Source organism: Eubalaena glacialis, chromosome 11 (assembly GCF_028564815.1).
Source record: "Eubalaena glacialis isolate mEubGla1 chromosome 11, mEubGla1.1.hap2.+ XY, whole genome shotgun sequence".
In the NCBI taxonomy this organism is placed as follows: domain Eukaryota; kingdom Metazoa; phylum Chordata; class Mammalia; order Artiodactyla; family Balaenidae; genus Eubalaena; species Eubalaena glacialis.
In genome coordinates, this window is record NC_083726.1 from 33,257,422 (window position 1) to 33,270,709 (window position 13,288).

The window sequence follows — 13,288 nt, forward strand, 5'->3', positions numbered from 1 at the left end:
TTTTCACAGACTCCCTCCCAGCTATCTATTGCACACTAGCCTCCTTCAGGCTGGGTTCACACAGCCAACCCCAGTCCTCTCCCTGAGATCTCACCACCAAAGCCTGAGCCTCAGCTCCCAACCCCCATCTACCATGGTGGGTGAGCAGACAAGCCTCTCAGGCTGGTGAGTGCTCGTCGGCACTGAACTTCTATGTGGGAATCTCTCCGCTTTGCCCTCTGCACCCCTGTTGCTGTGTTCTCTTCTGTGGCTCCAAAGCTTCCCCCTGCCCAACCCCCGTGTCCACCAGTGAAGGGGCTTCTGAGTGTGTGGAAACTTTTCCTCCTTCACAGCTCCCTCCCAGAGGTGCAGGTCCTGTCTCTATTCTTTTGTCTGTTTTTTCTTTTTTCTTTTGCCCTACCCAGGTACTTGGGGATTTTCTTGCCTTTTGGGAAGTCTGGGGTCTTTTGCCAGCATTCATTAGGTGTTCTGTAGGAGCTGTTCCACACGTCGATGTATTTTTGATGTATTTGTGGGCAGGAAGGTGATCTCTATTTCTTACTCCTCCGCAATCTTGAAGGTCCCCCCAGTTATCTATTTTATACATATTAGTGTATATATGCCGATCCCAATCTCCCAATTCACCCCCCCCCCAGTTTCCCCATTAGTGTCCATAAATTTGTTCTCTACATCTGTGTCTCTATTTTTGCCTTGCAGACTGGTTAATCTATACCATTTTCCTTGATTACACATATATGCGTTAATATACGATATTTGTTTTTCTCTTTCTGACTTACTTCAGTCTGTATGACATTCTCTAGGTCCATCCACGTCTCTACAATTGACTGAATTTCATTCCTTTTTATGGCTGAGTAATATTCCATTGTATGTATGTGCCGCATCTTCTTTATCCATTCATCAGTCGTTGGGCATTTAGGTTGCTTCCATGACCTGCCTATTGTAAATAGTCCTGCAGTAAACACTGAGGTACATGTGTCTTTTTGAATTATGGTTTTCTCTGGGTATATGCCCAGCAGTGGGATTGCGGGGTTGTATGATAGTTCTATTTTTAGTTTTTTAAGGAAACTCCATACTGTTCTCCATAGTGGCTGTATCAATTTACATTCCCACCAACAGTTCAAGAGGGTTCCCTTTTCTCCACACCCTCTCCAGCATTTATTGTTGGTAGATTTGTTGATGATGGCCATTCTGACCGGTGTGAGGTGATACCTCATTGTAGTTTTGATTTGCATTTCTCTAATGATTAGTGATGTTGAGCATCCTTTCATGTGTTTGTTGACAATCTATATATCTTCTTTGGAGAAAGGTCTAATTAGGTCTTCTGCCCATTTTTGGATTGGGTTGTCTGTTTTCTTGATATTGAGCTGCGTGAGCTGCTTCTAAATTTTGGAGATTAGTCCTTTGTCAGTTGCGTCATTTGCAAATATTTTCTCCCATTCTGAGGGTTGTCTTTTCATCTTCTTTATGTTTTCCTTTGCTGTTTAAAAGCTTTTGAGTTTCATTAGGTCGCATTTGTTTATTTTTATGTTTATTTCCATTTCTCTAGGAGGTGGGTCAAAAAGGTTCTTGCTGTGATTAATGACCTGGAGTGTTCTGCCTATGTTTTCCTCTAAGAGTTTTATAGTGTCTGGCCTTACATTTAGGTCTTTAATCCATTTTGAGTTTATTGTTGTGTATGGTGTTAGGGAGTGTTCTAATTTCATTCTTTTACATGTAGCTGTCCAGTTTTACAAGCACCACTTATTGAAAAGGCTGTCTTTTCTCCATTGTATATTCTTGCCTACTTTATCAAAAATAATGTGACCATATGTGCGTGGGTTTATCTCTGGGCTTTCTATCCTGTTCCATTGACCTATATTTCTGTTTTTGTGCCATTACCATACTGTCTTGATTAGTGTAGCTTTGTAGTATAGTCTGAAGTCCGAGAGCCTGATTTCTCCAGCTCCGTTATTCTTTCTCAAGATTGCTTTGGCTCTTAGGGGTCTTTTGTGTTTCCATTCAAATTGTGAAATTTTTTGTTCTAGTTCTGTGAAAAATGCCATTGGTAGTTTGATAGGGATTGCATTGAATCTGTAGATTGTTTGGGTACTATAGTCATTTTCACAGTGTCGATTCTTCTAATCCAATAACATGATATATCTCTCCAACTGTTTGTGTCATATTTAATTTCTTTCATCAGTGTCTTATGGTTTTCTGCATACAGGTCTTTTGTCTCCTTAGGTAGGTTTATTCCTTGGTATTTTATTCTTTTTGTTGTAGTGGTAAATGGGAGTGTTTCCTTAATTTCTCTTTCAGATTTTTCATCATTGATGTATAAGAATGCAAGAGATTTCTGTGTATTAATTTTGTATCCTGTTACTTTACCAAATTCATTGATTAGCTCTAGTAGTTTTCTGGTAGCATCTTTAGGATTGTCTGTGTATAGTATCATGTCATCTGCAAACAGTGACAGTTTTACTTATTCTTTTCCTATTTGGATTCCTTTTATTTCTTTTTCTTCTCTGTGTGCTGTGCTGAAAACTTCCAAAACTATGTTGAATAATAGTGGTGAGAGTGGGCAACCTTATCTTGTTCCTGATCTTTGTGTAAATGGTTTCAGTTTTTCACCATTGAGAATGATATTGGCTGTGGGTTTGTCATATATGGCCTTTATTATGTTGAGGTAAGTTCCCTCTATGTCTACTTTCTGGAAGGTTTTTCTCATAAATTGGTGTTGAATTCTGTCAAAAGCGTTTTCTGTATCTATTGAGATGATCATATTGTTTTTCTCATTGAATTTGTTAATATGGTTTATCACATTGATTGATTTGCGTATATTGAAGAACCCTTGCATTCCTGAGATAAACCCCACTTGATCATGGTGTATGATCCTTTTAGTGTGCTGTGGGATTCTGTTTGCTAGTATTTTGTTGAGGATTTTTGCATCTATGTTCATCAGTGATATTGGCCTGTAGTTTTCTTTCTTTGTGACATCTTTGTCTGGTTTTGGTATCAGGGTGATGGTGGCCTCATAGAATGAGTTTGGGAGTGTTCCTCCTTCTGCTATGTTTTGGAGGAGCTTGAGAACGATAAGTATTAGCTTTTCTCTAAATGTCTGATAAAATTCGCCTGTGAAGACATCTGGTCCTGGGCTTTTGTTTGTTGGAAGATTTTTTAATCACAGTTTCAATTTCAGTGCTTGTGATTCATCTGTTTATATTTTCTATTTCTTCCTCATTCCGTTTAGGAATGTTGTGCTTTTCTAAGGATTTGTCCATTTCTTCCAGGTTGTCCATTTTATTGGCATATAGTTACTTCTAGTCATCTCTCATGATCCTTTTGTATTTCTGCAGTGTCCGTTGTTACTTCTCCTTTTTCATTTCTAATTCTATTGGTTTGAGTCTTCTCCCTTTTTTTCTTGATGAGTCTGGCTAATGGTTTATCAATTTTGTTTATCTTCTCAAAGTTCCAGCTTTTAGTTTTATTGATCTTTGCTATTGTTTCCTTCATTTCTTTTTCATTTATTTCTGATCTGATCTTTATGATTTCTTTCCTTCTGCTAACTTTGGGGATTTTTTGTTCCTCTTTCTCTAACTGCTTTAGGTGTAAGGGTAGGTTGTTTAATTGAGATGTTTCTTCTTTCTTGATGTAGGATTGTACTACTATAAACTTTCTGTTAGAACTCCTTTTGCTGCATCCCATAGCTTTTGGGTCATTGTGATTTCATTGTCATTTGTGTCTAGGTATTTTTTGATTTCCTCTGATTTCTTCAGTGCTCTCTTAGTTATTTAGTAGTGTATTTTTTAGCCTCACAGAGCAGTCTTTGATAACCAATTATGATGTCAAGTTGTTTGAAGGGGAAGTTGGTTGAATGTATTATTTCTTATATAGAGGGTCAAGACTAAGACATATATTTTGGAATTTTTTGAAGATATACTTGTGAGAGTCTTAATGAAAAACTGGTTTGAGTTCAGAGAGCTGAAGTGAAGGCTTCTTTTACTCTATATTAAAATTGATTCACTAACCCACAGTCCTAGTGACTGTCCTCATCATTTATTTAGACTTGTTTTATTGAAACATATAAGTAGCTAGTTCTTTTCATAGTAAAGAGGAGAAAAGTGAAAGAACCGAAGAGTTCTTCATTTTTTCCTTTATATGAAGTGTGGTTTCCCAAGCTCAGCACCAATGACAACTGTTCTACATAATTCTTTGTTGTTAAGACAGTGGGTCAGGAGAGGGAGAGGTTGGACAGTGGTTAGGAGAGGGGTATCCTGTACATTGCAGGATGTTTAGCAGTATCCCTGGCCTCTATCCACTAAATGCCAGCAACCTCTCCATTCATGACAACCAAAAATATTTCTACACATTGCCAAAATTTCCCCAAAGGCAAAATCACCCACAGTTAAATACCTCTGATATAATTATAATCAGAATTTGCCTTATATAATAGGTTATGCTAACTGGCAGAACTAGGGATGGCATGTAATAGTTAACCAAGTGATATGTTTTATTATAGCCTTAGCCTTGTTCACACTCTTAGATATTGGTAACTTCATCTTGGTACCATTAGTTCCTCAACTGTTCTTACTCAAGTAAAATAAGGAGGTTTTTGATAGGTGTGTGAGAAGAGGTTGTTGTCCAATGAGAATGAAGCCATGGTATTTGGCCCATAAATAAAGTTTACACTCATAAAGAGTCAAAGATAGACAGAAAGTTATCTCCTCTCTGAAAATTCCCTTGGAAAGCCTTCTCAACAAGCCAACCCAGTACACTCCAGAAAAATAACCAAATTTCCCACTTTGCCTGGAACACTGACTTGCTTATGCTTGTTGCTCCTGCATGGTTATTAAGAATAAATTCCTCCCACTCTCAAAAGTGTCTTAGTTTAGGACATGAAGTTAAAAAATACAACCCTTTATCAGTGGTAGTCTACTACTTTTGAACTAATAGTTCAAAATAATAGTTTTAATATTATTTTAATAATATTAAATATTTAATAATATTAAATAGCATTAAAATGCTATTTTAATAATAGCAATAATAGTTTTTGGCCTCCTAATTATCCCAGAAAGACCGACTAAAACTCATTGCAGGTAACAATTGGACAGGCAGTTTTGTCTGGAATTTAAGAGCATGGACTCTGGAGTCAGAAAGTCTAAGCTCAAATTCTAACCCCATCACTTACTAGCCATGATACTTTGGCTCTTAGTTTCCTCATCTTTAAAATGGGGTTTATAATAACAGTTACTTCCTCATAAGATCACATACATAAAATACTTAAATTACATATATAATAACATGCATAAAATACTTAGAACATTCCGCGACACAATACTATTACATTTTTGGTTCATTATCTTGACCCTTGTCTCTTCTACTGTGCACACTGGAAAAAAAAAAAAAAAAAAAAAAAAGAGGTGTGGGAGACTATACACATGTTTTTCCTTGTAATCTGAAATTGTGCCATCAACTTACTCATTAACTACTTCTGACGTTTTCCATTTGCTTGTTTCAATAAAATCTGAATCACATTGCACTTGGTCATTTATAAGTGGTTTTTATGCACTTAATAATAATTTCATTTGTGTTTATATACTTTTCAATATCACATTTAGATTATTATTATTAATGCTATTACATTGTATACTTTTTTTCCTGGAGAATAAATTTCAATATTTATATGGTCAGGAGTTGGGAAATGCATGTAGACTTCTAAAATAGCCCCCAGTGATCCTTACCTCCTGATATTCATACTTCTGTGTAATCTTTCCCCTTGATACAGGTTTACTGGCTTGCTTCTAACCAGTAAAATATGACAAAGGTGAAGAGATGTCACTTCTGTGATTAAGTTACTAAAGATTGTGACTTCTATCCTATTAGCAGATACTCTGTGCTAGTCCTCAGCTTATAGGTTTTGACGGAGAAAACTTCCACGTGGAGAGGGCTACGTGGCAAATAACTGAGGCTTTCAGTCCAACAACCCATGAAGAAATGAATACTACCAAGAACCACAAGAGCTTGGAAGTGGATCCTTTCCCAGGCAGGTTTCAAAATGACTAAAGACAGAGGATTCCTTGATTGCAGTCTGTGAGAGTCTCTGAAGCTGCAGGTCCACATTCCCATTCAGTACAAACTGTGAGATAATAATTATATGCTGTTTTAAGCCTAGTTTTTTGACAATATAATATGCAGCAAAAGCTAATTCATTAAAAAAAAGAGAGAGAGAGAATGTGGTACATATGCTCATAAGCTATTCTTATCTAAAAGTACATTCAACTAAAAATAAACTTGTTGCCTGTCCTCCATATTTCCTTTATCTCATTGACATCATCATAACCTTGATTTTTCATGTAAACCTCTGTTTAAAACTTTTAAAGAAATTTTGTTATGAAAGTGAACAGAAAGTGTAGCAGTGGGAAGAAGGGAGGCCTTGTTTAGTTTTTGTTTGTTTCTTTTGCTTTGAGATAGGCGATCCTAGGCTTAAGTGAATAATCCAGGAAGAGTGTGAAATAGATGACAATGGAGGTGGAAGAGGGACAATCAGAAGAGAAATTGTTAAGAAAGGAAGCTGGGATGGCATCCAGAGGAGCCTAGAAGGAGGAATCCATCTTTGACTGGAGGGGCAATACTTTATCCCTCACTTCACAGAAGGTGAGAAAGAGGGGTAAATATTTAGGTATGCTGGCAATTTTGCTGATGATCATAGAAGGGAATTCATGAAGCAGAGTATGTAATCTGTATATTACCAATATGAAATGACTTGAATGTAATAAAATATAACTGATGAACTATATAGACATAGTTAAACCTATTTCTAATGAAATAGGAAATATTGTAAACCTGTCGGTTTTACTTGGGGAGAATACAAATACAGATGGTCCCTGACTTTTGATTTTTCGACTTTTCAATGGTGCAAAAGCAATAAGCATTCAGTAGAAACCATGCCTCAGATTTTGAATTTTCATCGTTTTCCAGGCTAGTGATATTCAGTAGGACACTCTCTCGTGATGCTGGGCAGTGGCAGCATCTGCAATTCCCAGTCAGCCATGCAATCACGAGGGGAAATAACTGATACACTTATGACCATTCTGTACCCTTACAACCATTCTGATTTTCACTTTCAATAAACTACTTCCTTCAATAAACTGCTTTATTATAAAATATGCTTTGTGTTAGATGAGTTTGCCCAACTGTAGGCTACTGTAAGTGTTCTGAACATTTAACATAGGCTAGGCTAAGCTACGATGTTTGGTAGACTAGGTATATTATATTAAATGCATTTTCGACTTACAATATTTTCAACCTATGACGGGCTTATTGGGACATGACCCCATCTTAAGTCGACAAAGATCTGTATACTACTCATGGGTACCATCTTCTATGTTCCACTTTGTAAACATTTTTAGCATGTGAGGAAATACAAGGGAAATGTATGCTTTTATCTGCCATCAGAAATAATTAAGTACTGAAACTGAATCAGTACTGAATCTGCAGCCACAGAGCAAGCCAAAATTGAACGTGTACCTTTGAAGAGCTCCTGATGTTTTAACTTAGCCTCCAACACTGCTGTTTATTCATGCTACTGTCAACCTCTGTTATCCAGTTACAAAGAATCAGCTTTATCCTCACCTTTGATCCCTGAGGGCACTGAAAAATATCTTCTTGCATATGATCTCAAGAGGATTTCATCCTAGTCTAATTCTCTAAGGCAGCTGGCTTCATGACCAGATACCCCGAAATGCAGGTCAGCTGGTGAAATGGTCATGTTCTCATTTCCACAAAGAGCAAATGATGCCCTTTTGCTGTGTATGGACTTCCAGGGCATGTTAAAATCTATCCTGGGTAGAAAGAGACAAATAGAAATAGAAAGGTTCATGGCAAAAGTGCATAATATACTGAAGAGTTTCCCCAATGTCAGTGTATTTGCCATTGCCCTCTACGATGGCATTGTAATCAAGAGGCGGTGAAATGAGGACAGCACACTGACTGGTTCATAATTTTTTTAATGTTAATATTAAAGAATTGTCCTTTATTATGATTATTATAATTTCTATGTTTTTGTGCTAAAATATATTTTATATATTTCATTGTACAAAGTTTGGGCAATAGTAATTTTGTTCATACCATTCTTGACAAAATTAAATTTGTCAACCCTATCATGAAATCCAAATATTTGGGAAACACTAATCTTGGCTAAGATGGATGTTCAGTTTTACTTTATAGCAGAGTGGTGAAGAAAGTGTGCTTTGTAGTCAGATTGTGTTCATATTATAACCCCAGGAATGGCACTGGGACATTGGACAGTTTACTTACTTAGTCTATCCCTTAATCTCCTGAGATATAAAATAGACTAATGAAAGGAACTAAGCTCACGAGTGAGCAATTAATTCATTCATAAATATATACAATATCTGGCAAGGAGGAAGCATGCTCAGTCAGGGTAGTCTATTATCATCTTAAAGCACTGAAACTCTCTTAGCACAATTATAATTAATGTTTATTAATTAATGTTAATTAATTAATTTAATGTAACAGCAATGAAGGTCTGGAAAATCGTTTTTTCTTTTTAATTAAACGTACATTTGTTGAGCAATTACTATTTTCTAGAAACTATCCTATAATTTAGAAATACAAAATTAAACCAGACAGGATCCTCAGAGAGTCTGCAAGCTAAGATAATTCCTTAATTTTCAATGAAAGTTTTATTTATATGTTTAAGCAGTTATTTTAAACTGGTGCCCTTTGCTTGGTATTAAGCAGACCTCTGATATAGAATCTGGGAAAGCTGAAAAGTTAAAGACAGGAAGACACCAAGAAGATTGCCAGTGACAAAGTGGGCTGGGAAGAATTAATTCCAAGGGAGGAGAAAAAGAAATAAATTCAAAGTAACTGATAAATGGGAGTTTGTTAGTTTCTGTGTTTGCAACCATTTAGCACAGAAATGCATTCTTTAAAAAGTAATCTTTCTGCAATTTTCCTTGTAACATAAAGTAAACAGTATCATTTTCCTTAGTACTCACATGGTGCCTCAACTTCAAGAAGAATTTTTTAGAGGGCAACTGGTGGAGTTAGTAAATTTTTTTATTAGGATTTGATAGAAATATTGATTCTTCCAATCCAAGAACATGGTATATCTCTCCATCTGTTTGTGTCATATTTGATTTCTTTCATCAGTATCTTATAATTTTCTGAATAGAGGTCTTTTACGTCCTTAGGTAAGTTTATTCCTAGGTATTTTATTCTTTTTTTGCAGTGGTGAATGGGAGTGTTTCCTTAATTTCTTTTTCAGATTTTTCATCATTAGTGTATAGGAATGCAAGAGATTTCTGTGCATTTATTTTGTATCCTGCAACTTTACCAAATACATTGATTAGCTCCAGTAGTTTTCTGGTAGCATCTGTAGGATTCTCTGTGTATAGTATTATGTCATCTGCAAACAGTGACAGTTTTACTTCTTCTTTTCCGATTTGGATTCCTTTTATTTCTTTTTCTTCTCTGATCACTGTGGCTAAGACTTCCAAAACTATGTTGAATAATAGTCATGAGAGTGGGCAACCTTGTCTTGTTCCTGATCTTAGTGGAAATGGTTTCAGTTTTTCACTGTTAAGAGGGAAGTTTATAGGAATATAATCCTACCTTAAGAAACAAGAGACATCTCAAATAAACAACCTAACCTTACACCTAAAGAAATTAGAGAAAGAAGAACAAAAAAACCCAAAGTTAGCAGAAGGAAAGAAATCATAAGGATCAGATCAAAAATAAATGAAAAAGAAATGAAGGAAACAATAGCAAAGATCAATGAAATTAAAAGCTTGTTCTTTGAGAAGATAAACAATTGATAAACACTAGTTAGACTCATCAAGCAAAAAAGGGAGAAGACTCAAATCAATAGAATTAGAAATGAAAAAGGAGAAATAACAACTGACACGGAAGAAATACAGAGGATCATGAGAGATTACTACAAGCAACTATATGCCAATAAAATGCACAACCTGGAAGAAATAGACAAATTCTTAGAAAAGCACAACCTTCCTAGACTGAACGAGGAAGAAGTAGAACATTTAAACAGACCAATCACAAGCACTGAAATTGGAGTCTGTGATTAAAAATCTTTTAACAAACAAAAGCCCAGGACCAGATGGCTTCACAGGCGAATTCTATCAAACATTTAGAGAAGACCTAAGACTTATCCTTCTCAAACACTTCCAAAATGTAGCAGAGGGAGAGCACTCCCAAACTCATTCTATGCAGCCACCATCACCCTGATACCAAAACCAGACAAAGATGTCACAAATAATGAAAACTACAGGCCAATATCACTGATGAACACAGACGCAAAATCCTCAACAAAATACTAGCAAACAGAATCCCACAGTACATTAAAAGGATCATACACCATGATCAAGTGGGGTTTATCCCAGGAATGCAAGGATTCTTCAATATATGCAAATCAATCAATGTGATCAACCATATTAACAAATTGAATTAGAAAAACCAGATGATCATCTCAATAGATGCAGAAAAAGCTTTCAACAAAATTCAACACCCATTTATTATAAAAACCCTCTAGAAAGTGGGCATAGAGGGAACTTACCTCAACATAATAAAAGCTATACATCACAAAGTTATTGAATGACTCAAATGAGATGACAAATGTGAATGTGCCTTAACAGTAGTAAGTACTAAATGTAAGGTATTATTGTCATTTCCTTCTTCTTCCTATAGATATCCCAGATCGCTTTTTTGAAACAGAATTAAATAAATTTATTGTGCCATTTGTTAGACTATTCTGAGGTTTTGGTTATATTTTATTTTCAGTTTTCAAAGTTTGGGACAGAATTTTATGTAGAAATTAATGACAGTTTTTAACAGCTTCTGAAATCCCTGGAGTATGATTGCTGTAATATTTTCTAAAAGCTACTAAAATTTGGCATGACTTTCTGTTCTCAGTGTTGAAGTAACTGGACTGTGTAGTAATAAGCTTTGCCAGTATTTGCTCCCGTACAGCTCAATGATTTTCTGAAATGCATGTCTTCAATTGATTAGGATATAATTTCTTGATTTATTTCTAAACAACAACAGCATACAGCAAAAAGACCTGTTATTTTTCTCTCCTTAGGAACCTTTCTAAGCCTAAGCAATTTTTAAAAGGTCGGTTAATGGTTTACTGATTTCTTTGCTCTTTTCCCTTAATCTTCTTAATGCTGTGTATGCCATCTAAAATTGGTGCTTTATCAATTTCAAGTGCATTTCAGTCTTTTAAAAAAAAAATCTCTCTTATTTTTCCTTGTTATTTGTCTGTCTCGCCTGCGAAACATATCAAATATTTGAATCAATGTAATATCCTATTAGGATGAAACCAATTTAAGATATGGTTTAATTTGCTATTCTAAAGAAAGATAAATTTGCTTTTATTAATGCATCAGCACATGCACAAATTACACATATGAGATTATAAATCTCAAAATTATGCTTGTTACCCTCTTGAGAAACAATATAAAAGTATTCTAAAAAAATTGTCATAAAATTCTAAATATTTGGGCAAATAAATTGTCTTCACATCAGATAATTAGCATTGTTTTCCTGGCACTCATGGAACTGTCTGATAATAATTTGCGTATTTTGGAAGCATCATAAAGTTCCTTAGGCCATGATAATTTATTAAATTGCCGCTACAAAATTATAATTCAAATTTGTGATTACAAGTAACACTTAATATTGTAAATGTCAGAAAATATCCCTGCCCGTTTTTCTACAAGGTAAATGATGTTTTAACTGAACTTCACATGTGACATATGTGTGCCAAGTATGGCTTCCAAGAGAGCTCCATTTGGACAATGGCATTTCTAGTGCATATCTTTTTGAAAAAAAATTGTCTTTGTTTTTAGTTTGCTGGTTTATTGTTTACTTGATGCTTTTCTCAGGTATGTTCTATAAATGTATTATAATTAAAAGTGAAGGGATATACATAAAATATATTAAATACCTACCTTGTGTCTGGTACCTTTCACACATTGCTATAAGGCTTTCTCCAAAATAACTCCCCAAATAAGATTTTTTATTCCTATTTTATTTTTTAATAGAGAGCAAACTAAAGACCTGTAATTGTTATTAAGTAAATTTCTCACGAGAGAAATACCTAGTAGACTGCAGAGCCAGTATTCAGGGGTTCAGGCTAGTACTTTCTGACTTACGTGAGCACAGCACAAGCTGAGAGGAAGGACATTTCTTAGGTTTTCATTTATGGTGCGTGAGAAAGTTATCCTTCAAAACATATGGCATTCTCAAACAGGAAATGTAGACTGATCCCTTAGATTTCTCCATTTAGGAATGCATTTGGTTGCAAATAAAAGAAAATCAAAGCCACATATGTATCACCAAACAACAAAAGTGGAGGCCATTTGTGATGCATACTACAAAGTTCAGGAATACGACTGGTATAGATATTCAATAATACTATTGGGGACCAAGGCTCTTGTTATATGTTTTTTCTTAAAAGTATTTTTCTTAAAAATGTTGTTTGTTTTTTGTGCTCATTCTTAACCTCAGGGCCACAGTATAGCTACTCTACCTTCAGGCATTATACTATGAGCCTATTACAGGCCATCAGCAGGAGAAAAAGAAATTAACATCAATAGTGACCTCTGCTTATATCTTATTGGCCTGAAAAGGGCCACATGGCTGTCTCTGGCTGCAATGGAAGCTGAGTTGTCAAGATTTAACATTTATATCAGAGAAGGGATAATGAAGTTGGAAATGGAGTTTTGAACAGCTAACCTAAAATATCTGCTTTATACACATTATCCTACATACCTTACTATTTTAGAGCTTACCCAAATCTATGTTTTCACTCATTCATTTATTTTGTCAGACATTCAAGAACTATTTATTCAATTCTATTGCTGGGTGCTGAGAATATACCTGTGATTTAAAAAGGCAATGCCTATATTAAAAAATACACAAAAGTCAACTCCAAATGGATTTTGGTCTACATATTGAAGACAAATGAATAAAGCTTTTTCAAGAAAAGGTAGAAGGACATCTTTGTGACCTCAGAGTAGACAAAGGTTTCGTAGAGAAGACAAACACACTCATTAACACTCACTATATCTAGAGAGAGAGACATATTGAACTATATTAAGATTGAGAACAAGTGGACAGCAAAAAACTCCATTAACAGAGTGCAAAGAGATCCCACAAGGCTGAAGAAAATAGTCACAATATGTATAGATGACAAGAATTTCTACAATCAGTTAAAAAAATACATATAACCCAGATAAAAATATGTAAAACATTCACATCAATATTT